The 21,671-nt window shown below is 52.4% G+C and overlaps 1 protein-coding gene across 14 annotated transcripts in view; it reads left to right on the top strand.

Annotated features, from left to right (window-relative positions):
• The window catches only part of NCOR2 (nuclear receptor corepressor 2), a 222,326-nt gene that overhangs the window by 36,015 nt on the left and 164,640 nt on the right, over positions 1–21,671 (top strand). Inside the window, exon 1 of one of the 14 annotated variants that reach the window (XM_032198734.1) lies at positions 10,804–10,865. The exons of the other annotated variants lie outside the window; for them this stretch is intronic. The gene's annotated coding sequence lies outside the window, so the exon portion shown is untranslated. Of the gene's footprint in view, positions 1–10,803; positions 10,866–21,671 lie in introns of those variants that run through there. 14 annotated transcript variants of the gene reach the window in all.

Raw genomic sequence — 21,671 nt, 5'->3', positions numbered from 1 at the left:
GTTGTGCTGCTGGGGTAACGGAGGCTTTTGGGCTAAGGTAGAGGATGAAGTTGTCTCCGGGATTTCAGCTGTGGTGGTATCTTGGAAGGAAGCAGAGCAAATGGACACGGTGTTTAAAGACTGTGTCCTGAATTGCTTTCATTTGGTTCGTATTTTGTAAGCCATTGGCTGGGGTTTCTGTCCTTTCAGAAATCAGCAGCTTCTTATGAAATATGGAGCTGTTTAAAAACAGACAGCAGCTGCTCCATCCCTGCGTCAGCAAGGACTCAGCAGAAGGAAAGGGGAATGGTAGACGGTTGTTTAGCTGTGATATTCCTCCCTTCATTGCTGTTGTCATATTGTGTTAACAGAAGGTCTGATCCAATGTACACCAGGAAAGTAAGCCTTAATGTTTCTTTGTTCTCCTGGAATGGTGCTGGGAGGGAAGGGGGGAATGTTTGAATGAGACTTTTATTTATGTGGTTCAGAGGGCTCGGTGTTGCCTGTGTCGGTGGGTATGTTTTTCTGCTCTTGTTTCTTCGGCTATTCTCGGTATTTTTAGCTGGGAAAAGTCTTTATTTGTTTTCTTTGTAGAAAACCTCCGCTGTGTGACATAAAAACCTCTTGGGGGGTAAATATTTGGTGGAGAGAGTATGCTCCGTTCAAACCAGCTTCCTAACTTGTTTTAAATTCTTTTTGAAAATCTCAGCCAGATTATTTAAAAAAAAAAAAAAAAGAAAATGAAAAATGAGGAACATCGTTGCACAAGAACTGGAAGGAACCCAAAGAGTTTGCTTACTGTTAAAATTGCGACATGACTGAAAACATTTGGTAAAGAAAAATTAATTGCCTGGTGTATTTGTGGTTTCCTGTTGAATCTCAATTTCTAGAGGAGGTTGAAAAACCCATGGATGTTTCCTGAGATTACTAGATAGCATTATACCTTGTGTGCATGATCGGAGACCTTCAGCAAAGTGTGCCAGATGTCCACGGTTTGATGCAGAGGCTCTCGTCCATCCTGAGCGTGGCTCTTTGCTCCTTTTTAGTAGGGTGAGCAGAGGTGAGGGTCCGGTTCTGCTTCACTGAGTGAGCTCTGAACCTGGATGAGACCTTTGGGACCATCCTACCTGTCCTCGAGTTAGTGTTGGGCAGGGTTTCTGAGCAGTTCCTTACACTTTCATCAGTCTGGTCACGATCTTGTACGACTTTATTCTGATCCAAAAGCTGCCCAAAGAAGGATGCTCATGTGGTTGTTAGCCCCAAGATGTGCCCTTTAATGGGCTCTAAAGCCACAGACAGGGCTGTTTTTTAAGGGAGGAGAGGATCAGGTAGTCATGCAGCAGAGAAAGGGCTCGAACGTGGTTCATGATCTGCTCTGGTCCATCTTGGAAGCATTAAGGTTGGAACAGGCCTTCGTCGCTCTTGGATAACGACCCCGTGCCTGTTGAGTTGCAGAGTGAGAGCTTGAGAGAATCAGATGGGAGAAATACCAGGGCTGCTTGGGGTCCCCTTCAGGTGCTCAGGGACAGAAGAAAGCTGACCTGGCACCATCCTGGGAGCTGTGGGTTAGAAACAGAGCTTGTCAGTGCAGCAGTGCTTGCAGGCACCCCGGGGTGGCCGTGCCGCTTCTTAGAGCGCCTTGTGGACCCCATGGGTGCTGTGGGGCTGGAGCCCCTTTGGGGTGGGCTCAGCGGGGCACACAGACTGCTGGGGAGCCCAGAGCCTGGGATACATCTGAGGGCAGCCGGGTGAAGCCCTGGGCTCGAGCCATCGCGGCGGGGGCAGGCCAGGCGACCGCAGCTCCCCTCTGGCCCGCGGTGCGCGCGCCTTGGCTGGATCACGCAGGAGGTGGCTGTGTGTAACGGGTGGCGTCACCTGGCTTAGGGTTGTGAAATCCCCGAGGCTCCTCTGGGTATTCCTGCGGGAAGGGCAGAGTTAGCCCTCGGGGGGATTTGTGTGTGGGAACAGTTAATTTGGGAAACGCCAGGGCCGGCTCTCTGAAGGCGAGGGCAGGGGCTGCGGGGGGAACGTGGTTGGCGCGTCGACTGGAGACGGGCTGAAACTCGTAAAGGAAAAACGTATGTAGGAGTACAGAGCTGGGGACGAGCGTGGTCAAGCTTTAATTTGAGATCAAAATGGGCTTCAGCGCAGCTACACTGCTCTCGGGGAGCCAAAGGCAGCTTTTGGGCTGGATGTTGGCCCCGCAACTGCAGGCAGCTCGAGAACACGCACAGTTGCTTAATATCTGCTTCTAGCTTCGCTGGAGCACTGCAAAGTGTTTTTTTGGTGTTGTTTGAAATAATGAAAAACGTATTGAAAAAGTAATGCTCATCCAACCCTTCAGCTTTCTGAAAGTTTCCCCCCCCAGCGCGCGACGTGCTTGCTCGCGGGATGGTGGGAGTTAAATTTTCCTCTTGACTCAACTGTGGAAACTGTCTTCATTTATCATTTCCCGGTTTAGCTCCTGCATTGAAATTATAGCAAGGCTGGAGTTTATTTTTGTCTTGTGTACATTTATCTCCTGTGTATCCTTGTATCTATTATTAGCATCCTGCTCTATTGCTAAATGGATTGGCCGAGCTCTTGGGGACAAAATATCGAAGCAGATGACTCGGCTGCAATATCCCTCGGCCGCTGCTTTTGCAGTATTCATAGTGACTGGGTTTGCCCAGCATTTGTCAGAGCGTTCTTATTTTAAACCCTGAGGATGCAGTGGGCAGAGGCGGCAGATAGGAGATCTGAAATGGCATCTCGGTGTGCGAGGGGAAGGAGGGGGGCGTGGAGGGGAAGCTCTGGCTGAACACAAACAGAAAGCAGCCGTGCACTCCGGAGGCATCGCAATTGCGTGGCCAGGCTTCAGCCCTGTCCTCAGTTTGCTTTTCTTTTTTTTTTCTTGATGGGATATTTCCACCTCGGACTGCAAATAAGGGGATGCCGAATCCTCGGAGAGAGGATCGGTGTGGTGGTTGGTAGGCTCAGGGCTTACTATTTCCTGCATTAAGAAAGAAGTTGGAAAAATTTTTAAGATTTCAGCCTTGTTTTAAAACCCGTGTGAAGCCACTGCTGCTGGTCGGTGGCTGGACGTGGGTCCTCAAATCTGTACCTAGCTTCATGGCTTGCACAAGAGGGATTTTCGTACTTCCTCTGATCTCGCTTGCCTCCTGTTTCCACATCCAGCCCGAGCGAGTTGTTTTTTTTGGGTTGCTCTGGGATTTGATGTGTTTTGTAACCGGCTATCAAGTATCTCCTCCGTGTTCTCGCTTTGCTTGCAGAGCTTGGGGTTTGTTCAAGCGGCCTCCTGCATTTGCCCTGCCTCTGTCCCACGTCTTAGGAAGATGCGCGGGGTCCCGCGTACCGGAGCGGCGTGCCTGGGGGGGGAATAGTTCTTCACGCTGTTTTAGTTTTTTGAATAGCCTGGGCAGTGCCTTTGGCAAGGGTACAATCCAGAGCTCCCTGAAACAATTGCGAAGCCTTATTGTTGTAGCACAGCTCTGGATCGTGTTCTTGATGTTGTTTTTCTTCCCTTCTAATTTGTTGCTCTAAAAAGCATGATGAAACGCTTCCCCTGCTCCCCTCTTTTTTTTTTTTTTTTTAATTTTTTTTTCCCTTTTTCCTTTTAAGCTGCCTGCCTACGCATGTGGATTTTCTCCTTCCGTGGCTCTTTGCCATGTGCCAGTTCGGGCTGTGTGTCAGCTCGGTTCTGCTCCGCTGGCGCGGGCTGACTGAGCGCACGGGCTGCGCTCTGCTGCCGCGTCTCCCGATCCGCTTAGGGGAAGGCTGCCTGGGAATGCCAGCTCTTGCATCGGTGCCTGAATGAGTCGTCTTTTTCCATCTCCTCCCTTCTTTGTGTTCCTCTTCCAGCATCCTTCGGTTCCTATGGACGTGCCACGTGTTTCCCCGGTCTGCCTGTGCGAGCAGCGTTGCCTGACGTCAGAGCGGGTTCCTGACGACGCTCTTGGCCCACGCCAAGCTTTTTTTCCCCTGCAGGCTCCACTTGTAGGGGCAGGCAGGCCCGGTGTGCATCTCGCCTGGGGCTGGCTGTGCTTTTGAAGGCTTTGGCTTCCCGAGCCTTGGGCGTGTGGCTGCGCCTCTGGGCTGGGGGCAGGAGCTCGGTGGCTCGGTCAGCGCAGGGCTGGGTTGCCCGAGCGGTTTGGTGCTGTGGCCACAGCTGCCTGGCAGGACGGGGAGAGTTGATCAAACAAAGCTGCTTCCACTAATTGTCAGGCTTTTGTATTTGTGTTTTTTGTGACTTTTTTTTTTTTTTTTTTTTTTTTTTTTGAGTTTTATGAACTTTAAGGCATGCATGACTGAGCGGTTTAATTAGCTGTGGGAACTGCTCGAGATAACTCGCCGGGATTTTCTGCAAACCTCGCTGCCCTTCTCGTGTTCTCAGTGGAGTGGTGGTGAGCGAGGAGGCAGCAGTGGCCGCAAGCACAGCGCCGATGAGATGCTATCACCGGGACAGCGACGGAAGCGACTGCAGCTCGCTGGTGTGTAGGCTGGATGGGAATGGTCCCCAGGCTCGTGGTGGGGACAGGGTGCTCTGGGGACACCCAGCTGGAGCCCTGCGCCTTGTAGAGCCACCCTTTTCACCCAGGTCACCTTCTTGCATGCCTTTGTCTTGGGGAGGAGGCCACAGGCATCCTTCTCCTTCCTGAACTGCACTTGAACGTTAGTCTTGAGGTCTCCTGCGCTTCCACCCATCACCCCAAAACATCTCTGGGGCTGTGGAGGTGCCAACAGGAGGAATACCAGCAGTGTTGTTAGAGCTTCATGGAAACATGGGGGCTCATCAGCAGCCCTGTGGCCTCCCAGCACATGGTCAGAGGTGATAGTGCTGGACACCAGCCTTGAATTCCTGCTCCCCGTGCAGCGCGTGGAGGCCGCGCTGACTTGCAGAGGCCTGGCATTCAGCCCAGGGTGTTCTCCACATCCCATCAGGAAAGGCATCGTGTCCGGACCCCTTACTGTAGCTGTACGGCTGTTTTCCAGAGCCTGGGCACTACCTGAGTGGTGGCAGCATGACTCTACACCACTGCGTGCGGCTCCTCTCCGGAGGGAGCAGGGGAAATGAAGGCCGACCGTGCAGTGCTGGTGGTTACAACAACAAGAGTCTGGCTTGTGGTTGCACAGCGTTATTAGCAGCGACCAAAATGGTCTTTCTGATGTATTTCATCTTGTGCTCATGGTGATTTTCTGTGGTCGAATCTGCTTGCTTCATGTTTTGTCCCGAAGCACGAAGGGATCGTGGTTGGAGCTGGCTTCCATGCTATGGGGCCTGCTTTGTCCTGACACCCGGAGCTGGATGGGTTCTGGGCTTGCAGCCTGTCTAGAAGCTGTACGTGATCAAGTGTTTTCAATTAGTTTTGAATTGTTAAGGGTCATGGATATTATGGCAGAAGGTTCGGTTATAAAAAAAAAAAAAAAAAAAAGCATCCTGTAAAAGGTGCTGTTGGTTATTTCCCTTAAATCCTTAGATTTGGGGTTTGAGAGGAAAAATCATTAAATGATGTCTTAAAGCTGAATAAAGAAGTCAGTATTGAATGTTTTAATGTCTTACAGATGCTGTGGGGTTGCAGGATTTTATTTTAAATTTAACAATGGGAGTTGGAGCGGCTCCAGCGCTGTAAAGAATAGCCTCTTTAATTAAGGGGCGAAGCTGGAAGAGCGTGCGTGGTGCGATGCCATTTTAAAGTTTAAGCGGGGCTTTGTAGTTGCGACTTGTTATTCCCCATTTTGGATCGCACATCCGAGTGTCTGGGGTTGTTGTGGGGATGTTCCCTGCCCGGAGAAGGAAGGCTGGTCTGGGGCAGGGCAGCGGGGTTTCTCCAGAGCTGCTCTGACCTCATTTTCTTCTCTTTCCTGTGGCCCCCGAAGCCTGCTTTGAAGGTCCTGTGTCTTTGTGGGCACGTGCATGTGATGCCTCAGAGCTGGGAGAAAACATCACCTTTTTTTTTTCTTTTTTTTTCCCCCAAAAAGCTTGTATTTTTATTATTATTTTATTTTCAGACTTGGGGGGGAGAGTATTTTGTGGCCACATTTCCTTAAACGCCATCTTGGTGATGGCGAGTGTTGGAGCAGGTTGGGGACGTGGGGCGGGGATCGAACGCCGCCTGTTCAGGAAGATATCCCGGGACCCACTGAGATTTCACCCCGGGAGCCAAGTCTGAAATTCAGCCAAATGTCTGCGGTGTTGGGGCAGGCAGGGCCGGATCCCGCCCCAAAGCAGCTCTCCGGGTTTCAGTTCTCTGTGGTTTGCTCGCCTCTTACTTACCGGGGTGGAACCCAGAAAATTGGTCATTTAAAAAAAAACACAAAACAAAACCAAAAACTGCACTTCTCGCCTAGAAAACGTAAGTGTTCCAGACGTGTATGTGACAAAGCAGCGTGAGGAGAGGTGACGGCCAAGTCTGGGCTTTGATTAACCCCGAGCTCCCAGGACCGCGGCTCCTGCCCCGTGCGTGGCTTCGCCTGGCGCCGCAGTAGCACAACGTGTGTTCAATTATCCGAGGCAACAACTGCTGCTCGTGGCCATCTCGGAGGTTTCGCTGCAAGAACGAGCATCTGCCAGGGTTTGCCACATCCTGGTTTGTGCTAAGAGGTGGAAGACAATTGTTTGAGTGTTTATTTTTTTTTTTTTCCTTCCCCCAGATAGTTTCTGTGAGAATTCAGCGCTACAAATTGAGCTCCAGCTTGATGCATCCCGAGGAGTAATTCCCGCTCCGGTGAGAATTGCTGCTCTGTGGTGCGAGGAGATGCAGTCTTGCAGCAGGGGCTGAGCCTGCGAGGCCAGGTACCAGGAAACCTTGATGGCCTGCGTGTAGTGCGTCCTCGTGTGTTTATCCCCATAAAATAATTAATTGAGCTGGAGCTCCAAGCAGCATTATCACCTCTGCGCATTAAAAAATCACAATCGTGCTCTCCAATTTAATGAGATTTAGAAAGAAATGGGTCTTTTCTGCTCGCCTTCTACTCTCTGAGTGCGAAAGGCTCCCCTGGGTCACACATTCAAGCCTTTCCTCCTAAGCGCTCTCGGGGCTGGCCCCGCAGAATCACCAGAATTGGGGCCTTTGGGTTTCCCAGGGCTGCTGCCAGGCTTGGAGCCGGGTCGTGAATGCTGGCAGCGCTATTTCAAGTGCTCACCAGTCAGCTAACTGTGTTTTTGCGGTGGCCTTGGCTCTGCTTTTTTTTTTTATTTTATTTTTTTCTCTTTAATTTCTATTGTTTCCCTTGCTTATTTGCTAACTTGCAAAACTCGGCAGATTGCAGGGGATCTCCCAGCCCTTGGGGTGAGCGTTCCTTGGAGCTGTGGCAATCCAGCTCGGAGGTGGACGTGGAGCTGTGGGGTTGTCCCGGGCAGCTTGGTGTGCTGTGGGAGGCCCTACACCGCCTTCGTGGGCTTGGGAGCTGCCGCGTGTCCGTCAGCCTCTGCTTGTGGTGGAATTGGATGCAATCCAGTCACTAAACCCCTGAATTTCAACAGTGTGAAGTGTGCCATTGACTTGGATGGTGCCTTGAGTGTTGTCTCCTCCTCCCTTCGAGGCTTGTGTCTGGCTCGGGCTGGTGTGTTCGTGCTTTTCCCTCGTCCTGCTGTAGGACGTGCCCAAACCGCATGGGGATAGGGGGTGCCCGGCGTGCGGCCGGCTCTCCAGGGCTCACTGCAGCTCTGCAGATCCAGGAGGGCAGGTGAGGTCTCCCAGGACGTGCTAAGAAGGCCTTGGGAAGCTGCTGGCTTGCTGCTGCTCCAGAAATTGTGCCCAGAAGCCCCACAAACCCCATCCCTACTCACACGAGACAGCAAGGGCGGCGTAACGCGCACCTGAGCATCACCTCGCTGCCTGGCTGCTTTCTCTTGAGCGAGGCGAACCCCAGAGGAGCACCTCGCACAGCCTGCTGGAGTCACTACCCAAACACCACATGCAGCCCGTGGCGGTCCCCACAAGCTGCTGCAGGCCCTCCTGGCTGGGATTTTGGCACAGGATGAGGAGAAGCCACCGAGGGCCTCGCCTGGGGTGCGAGGGCAGCGGGAGCAGCCCCTCGCCAACCATCCCCGACCCCGGGACCGGCCGTCAGGAAACAGTTAAAGAGGAGAGAGGTTGTCGAGTTGGGTTAGCCATAAGATAGCTCATATTTTAGAGGGTTTCAGAGCTAAGCTATAAAAAGGCCTCGCAGTATTTCAACTCACCCATTGTCTGCTGGAAGCCAGCCAGCGTTGCCATGGCTACGAGGAATTATTACTTGCTGCCAGAGCTGGAGGAAAAGCTCATACTTTTGGCTTCAAAACAGGAGGGGTGGACTTATGTAATCCACTGTGTTTATAGGCTGAGACTGGCAGGAGCATTGAGAAATAATTACAGGCTTTCCATTTCATTTCCAGCTCAGTTTTAAGGCTGTGTGGCCTCTCTTATTTATTTCCGAGCGGCGACGCTGGCTGCTGACGATGCGGGAGGTTGCGGAGGTGACGCGGGGATGCCGCTAGGTGAGTGCCCCCACCCCGGGGCTGGCCGGGCTGCTTTTGTTTTGGTGGCGTTTTGTCTGGCTTGCTGAAGCAGGCCGGGGCAGAAAGAAGTTGCTGTGAGAAGCTGGGACTTGGCCCTGCGACACGGGAGCAGCCGGCGGCGCTGGAGGCTGGGAACGCGCTCCTGCGGCTGCCCGGAGGTGGCCGGCCTCAGGCTGGAGGAGAGGAGCTGCGAGGGGCTCGCGAGCCTCTGCTGCTCTCAGACGTGGCCGTGTCCCTCAGCCCGTGCTGGCTTGCAGCATGTTTTTTTTTGGGGGAGGAGGGGAAGGTAGTGAGCAAGCAGAATGGGGAGAAAAAGTTTGTGTTTTCCTTTTTTTTTTTTTTTTTTCTCTTTTTTTTTTCCCCCCCGATTGTCTTGGTCTTACACATTGCTGTGCCGGCTGGAGACGGATTTGTCGCTGTGATCAAAGCAGTTGTGCTGATGTTTCGTGCTTTTGAGAGGTGAATTGCGAAGTTAGCCTGTAATTAATGTGGGTTTGTTCGTCCCTGGAACAGTCAGCAGACGACGCTGTAATTTGGGTTTGCCTGAAAAGCAGCACGTGGTGTGTTTTGACTTCGGTCAGGCCAGTGGGAGTTTGCAGCTGCTGTTTTTGTGCTGGCTGTTGCAGAAAGGGAATTATTGCCGGTAAACTCTGCCCGCAAAACTTGGAGCTTGGACGGCTTTGCTGGTTCCAAGGGTCGTGGCACCGCAGTCCCCGGGGAGGATGTCGGTGGCGCGCTGGGAATCCCGTGCCCAGCGGGACGGGGGCTTCGGAGCATTGGGGGGAGCTGCTCCTTGCTGCCTCCTGCTCCCCTCTCCTTCAGTGAACGAGAAGAACAAACTGTGACTTCTTAAACCTCGCTGGGGCTGGGTGTAAAACTGGAGTGGATGAAGCCCATGTGTGGAGGGGGCATGAAGAAAAATACTTTGATGTGCCCCAGACTTGCTGTAGTGGTTAAAACCCAGGTGAAAGCTTCGGTGTGCTGGGACTTCGGTGATTTCCCTCATTGCCTGGTGACCTGCTGGGGAGTTTGGTTCTCGGTGATGCTGGTTGGGCTGACTTTGTCATCGTGGTGTGGGGTGTGAAGAGGAAATATCTGAACGGCTGTGACAGTCCCCTCTGGAAAACACAGCCGGCTCTGGCCAGCGTGCCGAACTTGAGGAAAAAAAACACTGTTTGGGTACAATTACAGTCCCACGTGAACGTGTTTGGGCCCTGACTTGAAACACAGAGCAGGCATGGAACCGATTGCTGTACGTGAGGGGCTGTCAGAGGCACGCTGCAGAAATAAATGGCTTTTCCCAGTGTTTGCTGTGGTTGCTGCGTGTGTGTGGCAGTTCCAGGCAAAAACTTCAGAGACGGGGGGAGTGCTTCAGGTCGGGAAATGCTCCTCGAAACAGCAGGCTCGACTCGTGTTATTGGCGACACACGGGTGTGTTATACAAAATAATTCAATAATTTAATGATCCATAATACTCCTCTAGCTCCTACCACAGATGCTGTTGGACTCGAGTTGGATTTGTTACTGCGAGGTTGGTTTTTTTTTTGTTGGTTTTTTTTTTTTTTTTTTTCTTCCTCTGGGATTCGTGCCAGGACGAACTGTATGTTCTGTTCTTAACAGTTATGAGTAATGTATGTGTGAATCTATAACATAAGTAATACGAGTGCATAAAATGTGTGAGTATGCAGGATTCATGCGTCCCGTGTCTGCGGCGCGCGGCGCACATGCCGTGTGTGTGTTCGGGGAGGCTGCACGGTGTGTGGGGCAGAGCCCAGGGCATGCCCTGCACCCGCTGCTCACCGCAGAGCCGTGGCTGACGGCCTGCTCCTGGGTACCTGAACCCCAAATGCAGTCGCCAGCCACGGTCTGTGTATGTGATGGCCCTTTCAGAGTGGTTATGTGGTGGAGAGGGCTGGAAGTCCCTCCCCGTGATTGCAGGGGAAGTAAATCTGCCTGGCCGGACAGCAGAGATGCTTGTGCCGCAGCATCGTGCCCTCCTGAGCTGTTTGCAGAGCCAGGGTGTCCCCAAAGCCATGCGCTGGGGTACCCGTGGGTCTCGTGGGGCTGTGGGGCACCCTTCTGAAGCCGCAGTGGGGCTGCGCAAGCGGCGCTCTCCGAGGCTCGTTCTAATGGGATTTTTTTTTCCTTCTTTTTTTAGACTAATAAAATGGACTTTCTCTCATAAATTATTATTATTTTTTTTTTTTCGTAATGTGAAAAATGAGAAGGTGGCAAGTCGCCAATTCCCCCGCCTCCCTCTTCCCAGCTCGGATGAGGTCATTGCCTCTCCAAGTTTGTACCACGCATTGTGAGACACGGCTGGAGAAGCAAGAAGTCAACAAACGCCTCTCGGAGCGGCTGCCAGCCCCGGAGCGCTAGCGGAGCTGTAAGCGAGGGTGCTGGGGGGGCCCGAAGACCCTGTGGGACACAAATTTGGGTACAAGGGGACCTCTCCATGGCCTGGCCGCTGGTGCTGTGCTGGGGCGAGATGGGAGCTGGGTGTGGGTCCGCTCGGTGCGAGGACCCCACACGTGTGAGGGGCTCGGCGTGTGCTTAGGGTGGAAGGCGATGGGCGGCCGGCCTGGCACTGCTGGGCTGAGCTCGCTCTTGCACTGACTTTTTCCTTGGGAATTTCCTCGGCGCTGTTTTTGAAACCGGGGTTGTGGGAGTTCACGACCCAGCGGAGGATCTCTCCGAGACCTTTGTGTCCCCGGCTGAGCGGTGGCGGCGTGGAGAAGTTGTTTATTTTCTTGAACACCACGCCGAGCTGCTCGCGAATTCCTGAGCTATTGTTTTCTCCCCGGCTGTCTCCTCCAGCCCTCCCTCCCCTCCCGCTGTCCGGATTCCTCTTCCCTCGGCGGTGGAAGCGGTGTGGGGCTGCCTGGCCTGTGACGTGCTCCCGGGGGCTTCCCGAGGAGATTGAGCCCCGAAGTTGTAGGATTTTGGACCTTCAGCTCAGGTTCTTGGGCTGTGGCACACCTGGTGCAGATGCATTTTAAAATGGGGAGGCTCCTGAATTGCCACGGGTCTGAAACAACGATTTCCTGAGTCCCATAACGAATGAATTACCGAAATGGTGTGAAAGCATGCTTGCTGCCTCGTGCCTTTGCCGTGAGTCTCGTTTTGGCCAGCTCGCTGTGCACTGCAGGGGTGCATCGCGGTGGGGGTGCTTCGTGCATCTTTATTTTTTGTCTTGGTGCCCCGTGACGGTGCTGGGAAGCGATGGGCTGAGTCGTTTCTGCCCAGATCCTGGTCTGCTGGCCCTGCGGGGTGTGGGTTGTCAGCGCTGGGGTCTGGAAATCAAATCTTTGCTGCGTCAGAAAGAGGAATGACGGCAGGTGAGAGAAGGTGAGCAGATCGTCGAAAAGGTGAGCTGGGAAGGTCTGCAAGGAAGGCCTGGGGGATGCTTCCATGCACTGGCACCAGGATGTTACAGAAGTTTGTTTTTTAAGAGGAAAACCAGTGGGCAGGACCAAAGAAGTGCAGCTGGGAAGTAACAGAGGGGCTTGGGATCCAGTGTGCTGCTGTGCTTTTCGGCAGAAACTTGAAGGAGAAAAAAAAAATTAAAAAATTGCCGTTCCATCGCAGCTTTTCTGTTCTCTGGAAACCATTTAAGCATCCCGTTAATCCATTAACGGCGGCTGCACCTGTGCTGCCGCACCCCAGCACTGTCTTCTGCTCACTTTCTCTTTGTCTTGACGCTTCTGCTTAGCAGCCTCGTTGATTTTTCCTGTCGACACGACACAATCGCTCCTTGTTAGCCTACCTTGCTCTTCCCTCTTTCAAGGAAGGGAAGGAGCAGGGGAACCAGATCTGATAATTCCAGTGAGTAGAACTGTTCCCCTGAGCCCTGTATAAAGAAATAAAAAGGCTCTCCTTCTCTCTGCTTCTCTTTGAGTACAAGCACTTTACCCTCTTGGATTCCCTGCAGGCTCCTCATACTGCTAAAATTGAAACATCAAGATGTCTGAGGCAGCAGGAATTACCATCAGTGTTTTGACACCTGGAGGTACAATTTCTATTAGCTTTTATATAAAAACAACACCAGTTTTGCCAACAGAGTTCTCATTAAATAATGCATGAAGACCCCCGCCTCTGACAGGAGGTATTTTTTCTTTCACTTTCTTGGACTCTTGGATAATGGCTTAATTTTTGTGACCATTGGGGAAAAACACGCATACACTCACCGGCAGAAATATATCTGTGGACTGGCTTATTCCAGGCACAGAGTCAATTATCCTGTTTGCTAATTAGCGGGGAGAGATGGGGGAAAGCAGATTAAGGTTGGTCTGTTCGGAAGGTTTGGTTTCTTTCATTTATTTTTAATTTTTTTTTTTAGGGAATAGAACATAGGCTTCCTGAGACATTTGATGGTAAACAAGATGTAGGTGTAGCATGGGACAGACCCGAGGAAGAGGCTACGTGTCCTTGAACAAGGATGGGCACAGGGTCATGGGAAACAACAAACGCGGGGCTTGTGCCGTGGTGGAGACGGCGCTTGGCATCGAGCATATGCTCGGCGCCCGCTTTTGGGGGAAATGAAGTGAAACAGAAGGGCACAGCATGTGGATGTGACTGCTAATAGTTAGAATCAAAGTACAGTTTTGACATTTCTAACCTAATAAGTGGTGCTGCCTGCGAGAGCCTGCTTATTTTCCTTTTCACCATGAGATGCTTTGACAGAGGAGTAAAGTCCCATTTTGACATTTCTGTCATTTTAACTAAAGAGAGAGATTACAGTAAATTGGATTAAGTGAAAATCTTCTTCAGATGTTTGTGGTTTGGGCTGATTTATGGATAGATGTCATTTGAACGTCATTCTGCATTTTTTAAGCATCTGCTTGATGGTTGCTCTAATGCTGTTGCTGCAAATAGTCCACGCAGAGGGAGAAGCCGAGCGAGGAGCAGCTTCCCGTGACGGATCCGCTGCTGGTGTGTGGCACAGGGACAGCAGGACCCTGTCCTGAGCACGTTCCCAGCTGCTGCCTGCCAGATCCTGTGATGGCTGCTTGCTTTTCCTTGGGATCCTCGTTGTGAAACTCAAGTTACCTTCTGCTGAGAGTCATGCCTTGCTTTTTTTTTTTTTTTTTTTAAATAATCTTTTCTGAGTACTTTTCCCACCCTTGGAGAGAGATGGTTCAGGGCACGCGAACCTTATCTTGGACTTGGCAAATCCTGGCTCTCCCCTTCCCACCACCAGCGACGACGTCCTTGGTTTACGCTCATGCAAATCCTTGGTCTCGGCCGCCTTGCTGCGGGGTCCCTGAGTCACACCGCGTGTGTGTCACTTTTCCTGGAACCAAAACATTCATGAGCGTGTGCTGGCTCACTGACACAGCAGTGACGCGTGAAAATACTTTGTCTGCCTGTTGATCTTTCCAAGAGATAGCGTTGGAAGCGCTTCCACTCAATGAATAGCCTGAGACTTCTTAAACACATGTCCTCCGTGGCTTCGTCTATTGAAGTTGTTTAATTTAAGTCATTTAGAAGCTGCTGGGGCCTCTTTGGAAGCCGTGTGCTGTCTTGTGGGTGGTGATGTAGCCAGCCCTGCAATCAAATCAGCCCAGGATGTCACGGATGGAGTAAGTCCACTGCTGCCTGGCGCAGTGATGAGTGGGACGAGGCGACGTCTCTGTGCAAATGGTGCTGGGAAGCCCGCAGCTCCAAATTGTGTTGTTTACACACAGAGTTTCTAATTTCCAGCACAGTTTCAGAAAATACTTCTGATCCCACCTCAAAACCACCGGATTTGAGTCCAGGAGGTAGAGGTTTATGGATTTCAGTTGTGGTCTCTGAAAGCTTATTTGCAAGTCGAGTGTTGGTTTGAAGCTTTGTACCTGCCCCGGGAGCTCGTGGGGTGGTTTTCTGCTAGCTTAGCTCCTTGAGCTGCTTCTGCTCAGTGCCAAGCAAGGAGCGAGCGTGTAAAAATTGCCTTTCATCCTCTTCAGGGGTTGGATCTCAAACCGTGCCGGTATCAGCTTTGGCAGTGCTGCGGCAGGAAGCTGCTCTCCACACCTGAGCTGGCGATGCAGCGGGGCGGTGCTGTCAGAAGGCAGAGCACCTCAAATCCCAGCTCCCGATGGTGCACGGGCTGGTGGTGCTTCACTTCTTCCTCCGAACCGAGCCCTGCTGGCTGGCTGTGCCCCTCTGAGCACTGCCTGGTGTTCCTGGGGCTTATCGGTGACAGCAGAGCCGTGGTGCTTCGCTTCCTGCGCCTGTGCTCCCCATCCCAAAACTTCTGGGGGAAGAGGTGCAACAGCAGTGCCATACATCCACAACCGCCCCACAGTACGCGTGGCCCTTGCGCTTCAAAAGAAAAAAGCTCTGATTTGTGCCGTGTGGGTGTTTTCGTGCTCTGCGAGCGGTTCGAAGAACGGTTCTTAAAAATACCTCCTGTATTATTTTCCGTGATACGATTATTTGTGGAAGATCACACTACTGAGGGAAGATAAATTTGTAATCCCGCTTAGCGGCTGATCTTATCCTCCCTGAGTAGCTATTGTTACGTAAGGGACAGTGACCCCACATCCACTTCCTAAAGCAGTGGACGGGAGATGCCTTCCCCTTGTGGCCTTGCGCACCGGAGCATCGTTCGGGCTTTGTAGTGGTTTGGAGGCTGGTGGTTTTGCTGCCAAATCCGAGTGCCCCTCCTAGCTCACCTATGGGTCGGCGTGCCCAAGAGGTGGCTTATTTTGCTGGCAGCGTGGATGCTGAGCCAGGCTGGGCTAAAGAACAGACCTCTCTGCATCTTCCACGGCCGGGCATGCTGAGAGGTGCTCACAAAGCGGCGCTGTCGGAGGCTGCACGCCCCAAATCACAGCGAGGAGCAATGGTTTGATCGTGGATCCTCCCGGGGAGGTTATGGGGTGGGAGCTTTGGGGACAGGGCATGCATGCTGCTAATCTCTTCGCTGTGGGTGAATCGGTGTTGTCTGTGATGGATCCTCACTGCGACAGGCTCTAAGTGGCAACTCTCAGGGGAAATTAGCCTGCAGCTTTTGACTTTATTAAATATTCTCCAGTGCGATCCCGGAGGACTGCTCCTGAACATCCTGCGGTGCTTCAGCTGTATTTTTAGCATCACCTACGTGAAATGTGGCCGCGTATCGCCGGTATTTACATTAAGGTCTTCATAGGAATGGTCGAGAACTGATAGATGGCGTCTCCTGTCCTTCAGATCAGCACCGTGAGGGTGTCTTATGGGCAGGTACGAGAGCCTTCGTTGGCCATATTGTGGGTTATTATGGAGCCTGATAGCTCTCTTAGAGCTCTGGCTTATAACGATGGATATACCTGTTTATTAAAACACCTATTTAATGACCGAGTGCAGTGATCTTCGTGGAGCATCAACAGCGGGGCTGCGCTTGGGCTCTGGAAGCAGGAGCTTGGCACAGGTCTAACCTCCGATCCGTCCCGCTCCTGCCTCACCAGCGACTTTCCTCTCTGTGCGGTTAAATGATCTGCCGTGATGAATGGCATCTGCTCAAAGAGGCAGTGGTGCAGTTTTCCTTGGGAGTTGGAGCTTGGAGGGCTTGGTGATGTTGTGGCGAGGCTGCCGATGGAAAGGAACGCGTGGGGACTCGCTGGCTGTGGGAACGGTCTCGCCCCGTGGAGGGCTGGTGTGAAAACACAACCCAGACTTTGCAGGGGCTGGGGGCAAGCTGCAATTTATATTTCTTCCCGTGCTGTCGAACAACTCGGCGTTCATTCGTGTGTTTACTTCCAGAACCTGTCTGCGATACCTATCTGTTCGTTTCATCTGCAATATTTATCTGCTCCTGGAGATTTCCTACCAGTGGGCAACCAACCGTGCCGGAGGAGACGTGGGAAGAGCCGAGCGTTGCGGGTAGGCTCTGACGGCCTGTGCTCCTCCTTCAGCCCCCAGCCAGCTGCTCGGCAGCTGTTGGCACTGCTGGGACCACAGGGATTCGAGCTGGGAGCTTCCCTCGCTCCCCAAGCGTGAAATCCCCGTGGAGCCAGGAGCCCCGGCGCAGCGAGGCGGCGGCAGCAGCCGCGTGCTGGGCTCGGGGGGGGTCTCCGCAGAGGCCCCGCAGGGTAAAGCACTGGGGTGGCTTCCCAGGGTACAGTGTTGCTTACAGTTTGCTTGTTTAGGTGAATTCACGGACTATTTCAGGCCGTGTGTGAGGCTTGGGTCCGTGGGCACTTGCTTCCAGGAGGACTGGGTCTGGCAAAGGTCGGAGATGTGTAATTTATCCCATCCTTGTGCCAGCTCTCGCTGATCCTTTTTGCATAAACAGGCCTTCTGGAGTGGCAGATTTCCTCTAACACACAGAACTGCTGTTCCAGTAGCCCTGCAGGAATAAAGGAGCTGATTGCCCAGCCTGGCAAAAGGCAAACACAGCAGCCAGTGGCTGGAGCAGCTCAGCACTCCCCGTGGTGGGAGGCGAAGGCGCCCCTTGCCCGGCTGGCTCCATCCAGGGGCACGGCATTGGGTGCTGGTGCGGGTTTCAGGTGAGATGTGACGAAGAAAGGGAAGGTTTCTTTGCCCTCTCAGACTGCTTGAATGTTTTTCTTGACTTTTTGTCTGCAAAGCGTGTGACTTTAATCCCTGCCTCAGAATTAAGCACGGTAGATGCCGCTTAATTGCGAGGGGGGGAAAGCAATGAATTCCCCGGTGGGTAAGAGCTTACCCTTGGTGCCCTGACCTCGTTAAAACACATTAACTCAATAAAATCCCGAGTATTTAAAGACAAGTGACTTCTTCCTACCTGGAGGGGCATAATTAAGCCATTCCACACCCCTTAAAGCAGAGCTGTGGGGAGGAGGAGAGAAGAGCCCCCTGTCCTGCCTGCGTAGGTAAGTGAGCAACTTCCCAGTGGGGTCATTTCGGCTCCCCCAAGCAGCACCCCGCAGCTGGGAGGCTGTCAGCAGGCGCTGGGACAGCCTGGCTGTGATTGCAGAGGAAACCCAGAATTTCCTGAGTGCTGCTGAGTGACAGACACCCTGCCTCTGCAGGGCGCGCAGCTCCGCGGCATCTTGCATCGGTTGAAATTGTGGTCAAGTGTTTTGCATTAAAACAGACAATTTCCTGGACAAGGCATGCAACAAAACCTAGCGGGGGAAGGTGGGGGCGGTTCGGTTCATCCATAAAAATTCCTGTGCAACACAGAATTGGAGTGTCACCCCTTCCTTAGGGCTTCCTTGTTTAAACATTCCTCGGATGTTTGCGAAACGCATCTCAGTTTTATCCATGTCACAGAACAGACCCAAAGCACCTTCACCCCTTGATCTGCTTTGGGGATTTTAAGGGAAATGCAGGAGTTTTCTTGATTGCATGTCTCAATCTGGCTGTGCTCCCTCCTGCTCCAAGCCCATGGCTCAGGCACCACCACGGCAGGCGGTGGCTCTGCTCCTGCTCTGGGTGCAGGCGGTGGCAGCCGGCCCTGCTGCTGGGGCACCGGGGGGACGCGGTGCGGATGTCCCCTCCCCGGGGAGCCCAACAGAGGCCAGCTGGCAGTAACTGTGGGGGCTGAGAGGGCTCAGAGGCCTTTACAAGCTGCCTCTTGGTTATTTTAAAAACATTGTGCTTTGTTGTGTCCTTTGGCTTGGGCAGTGAGGTGGAGCAGAGCTTGATTCCCCTGGGCTCCGGACAAGAGGGGAGCTCACACGGGGTGCTGGGGGCGGCCGTGGCTGCCGGTGCCCTCCCCATGCAGAGTCCTCATCAGGACCACAGCTATTTGAAGCTAAATCCACCGTCGTTGGCTTCTTCCATGAACACACCAGGGCTGCTGGCTGCAGTTGTTCCACGAGCAGCTCAGCCGCCCAAGCGAAGGTGATGGAGATTTGGGGATGGGAGCCGTCCTGTGCCAGCCCCGTGCCAAGGAAAACTCGGAGAAGTTTATTATTCTGTAACTTGTTCCTGTAGCTCCGTAAACACCAAATTTGACCTTGGGGGCATGACTGCTGCTGCCTGTGCTGATCTCCCCGGTGCTTTTGCCCTGACCAGTTTTGCCCGAACTCGTCGACTCGCTGCTAGGGCTCCTGCTCGCCCACCAGAGGAGCTTCCCAGCCGGCGGGGAGCGCTTTGCATCAGACGTTTCCCTCGTGGTTTTTCTTCGTTCCTGCCATGTGGCCGAGGGTTGGAGGATGAGTAACCAGCCGAAACCTCAGCCCCGGGGTAGGTAGGCGCAGGGTGACCGAGGGTACCTGCTTGTGCCTGCGCTGCCTCGGCAGCGAGCTGGGCCAGTGACTCATCCGAGGAGTGACTTGCGTGGCTGAGGGTTTTTTTTTTTTAGTAGCAATAGTTGTTAATAATAAATAGCTCTGAGTTCAGCGATTGCAAAACGGGGCAGGCCGATAGCCCAGGGACTGAAACGGAAATTTCACCAGGAAACGAGGCAAAGTTCGCCCCTTCCTCTGGTACCAGGGGACGGGTGGGTCAAAGGCTTCAGACCCCATCCAGGTGCGTGCCATGAGGCTGGATTTGGGCTTGTAGGCAGTCGTCACCGAAGACACAACACCCATTGCCAGGCTGATTTCCTGCAACCTATGAAAAAGCCTTTGTGGGATCATGCTTTTGGTTACCGGGACAGAAGCCAATTCAGAAACTCACTTCTTGAATTGTTGGGAGCCAATTTTCCTTCTCTCAAGGTTTTTACCTGCAGTGCTGTTGACAAAAAATGTGCGTGCGGCCCCGAGAAGCTATGACAACCATCCCTTGTGAACAGTCCCTGGTAGGTAGGATGGAGTGAGGTAAAAACTCACATCTCCATTAAGAAACAGAACAACGGAAGGGAAAGGAATTTCTTCCTTCATGTGCTCGTGTTGCTTTTTATTTTCAGATGTGCCGTATGTGTAGCCGAAGTTGTTGAAATGTGTTTTCCTTTGTTTATTCTAACTTGCAAATAGCTGCAGCAGGGACAGTTTGCAGCTTTCCAGGCTTAATGCCTCAGCCTTTCCCTTTGCACAAGCTCCTCTTGCTTAACTTTGTAGCTGAAGCTAAAATTTTCATGGAAGTGTGGGATAGCCAAACTTAAATATCTAAGGAAAAGCAACGTCCTGCTCTCTCAAATGAACAAGGGAGTGTAGGAGAGATGAATTTGTCTGGGTTCGGGCAAAGAAAAGGTCCATCGCCTTTGCTTCCTCTTTACAGGCTCAGTTTGAGGCCGTTGAGTAAATTTCCAGTGTGTGGTGGTGTCAATTATTGGGATTTTAAAAGCTTAGCACGAGGCATGCAATATGTGGCGATCAGAACGATGTTTTCCTTTCCCCCCCCAAGGTTTACTTTTGCAATCTGTATGTTGTGCAAATCCCGGGAGAAATTTCTTAAAGCTCTGCCCAGGAAAGAAAAAGCTTGACAACGGGACTCAAACCAGACCTGTCAGCCCCTCCAATTCGGGGAGGCTTTGAGCTTCCTCGTGGAAGGGCAGCCCCTGAGACGTGTCCAATCTGTGGAGCAGGAGTGGAAGGAGCCCACAAAAGACGACTGAAGAGGAGTTTGCAGACTCCTAGAGGGCTGCGAACCACAGCCTCGAAATCACATCTCCGAGCCTGGGAAAGGGAAATTAAACAGGTGCCAGCTGATGGAGCAGGAGGAGGATGAGGAGGTCGCCTTCTCCTGTCCCCCTTCCCTCGCCGCAGGCTGTCTGGCATCCCGCGAGCTGCTACGCCTCGGATGCAAGCGGTGAAGTTTTTTTGGTGCCTCTAGAGAGGTTTTGACTTTCTGTCTAGAAGCTATTAATTACCCAGCCGAGGAAAGCAGAACACAAACCCAATTAATGGCTCCCACCGCTTAGACCTGTCTCCCCGGCTGCTCTGCTCTGAACTAACGAGCGGCTCCTTTCACCGGGCCACCGGTGAGCCTGAACTCATCGCAGTTCCTGGGGAGAAATGAAAGCAGCAGAAACGCACGGGAACAAATGGCTGGAATCTGGTCATTAACCCGGGCTGAAAATTGTCTCAATCTACTCGTAATTACCCGGGGAGTGTTGGGAGAAGGGCCTGGTGGAGGGTTCGGAGCTGGTATTTGACAGATGATCACCAGCAGTTGAGTTGGCATCGCTGAAGCTGCTGTCCGGTGTCGGAGGTGCGGTGACGTGCTGGGTGAGTACGGCTCCTTCACCCCAACCTGGAGCAAAATGGGTCAGTCTGGATCAGCTCCGGCCTCGAGTGGCTCCATTCTTCAGTGATATTTTATGGCACTGCAGCACAGCATCTCATATTTTCGAGTACCTTAGTTTACAGGTCATTTAATTTATTTGCAGGCTTTGTTTCAGTTCCCTAGGGTAATTTTGCTCCTTTGCACACGCCTTCCTATGGAGGCATTAAATTGTGCCGTTTGTCACAATAGTTCAGCTCTTACGCTGGCAGCCAGGGCTCTTCAAAGATGCTTGTGTGAAGTTGAGACTCCTGAATCATTAGAGGATCATGAAAGAAGAAGAATAATTTAGAACAAGGAGATGTTTTGTCATCTTTGAAACTGGGAAGCGTGCAAAAGGAGTGTTTAGCAGTGCAATCCTCCTCAAAGAGCTTATCTGAGGGAATCCAGAAAATGAGTTTCCCTGCTTTATGCGGGATGTAAATAATCAAAAATGTCACTCCCGAGCTGCGTAATTTGTTCAACAAAAGAACCTCGAGGAGACGACTCCCCAGGCTTTCATGGTGTGCCCGAGACATCAGAGGACTTGTCTCGGCAGCGATGCGAGCTGAAGCGTTTGAAAACCAAATGAGCAGCAGCGTGTGCCGGGCGAAATAAATAAATAAAGCTCCCAGGTGCTTGGTAAGCTCCCTCGCACGCCGAAAGCCGTGTTGATCTGGCTAGGCTGGGGGTTAGCTTAGCTCCTGGGAGCTGCGAGGGGATGCAGCGATGCTGTGGTGGTGCAGCGAGGGTTGTTAATGTGCTGTTTAATGCGCTTGGAAGCGGGGCTGAAGCAGGCCCGCAGTTACTATATCATTATCGCGTGTTGGCAAGGAATTGCATTTTTTTTTTTTGCCTTGATTTAAAGTTGCTTGCGCGTGTTTATTAAACTGAGATTAGTACTGCATAACAGTTAGGATATTTAAGCACATGTTTAATGTAAGGGGGGGCGCCGAAGTGGGAAAGATATGCGGGGTAAGGGCCGGGTGGTACACGGGAGGGGGGCCCCGTGGCTCCCCCCCAGCCCTGCATCCCCCAGTATGGGCACGCAGCTCAGACTGGGCTCTGCTGGAGGAGCAGGGGCTTTGCCACCCAC

The sequence above is a fragment of the Aythya fuligula genome, chromosome 17 (genome assembly GCF_009819795.1).
Source record: "Aythya fuligula isolate bAytFul2 chromosome 17, bAytFul2.pri, whole genome shotgun sequence".
Classification (NCBI taxonomy): domain Eukaryota; kingdom Metazoa; phylum Chordata; class Aves; order Anseriformes; family Anatidae; genus Aythya; species Aythya fuligula.
The sequence above is the reverse complement of the archived record's forward strand: the minus strand, read 5'-3'. Positions and strand labels throughout refer to the sequence as shown.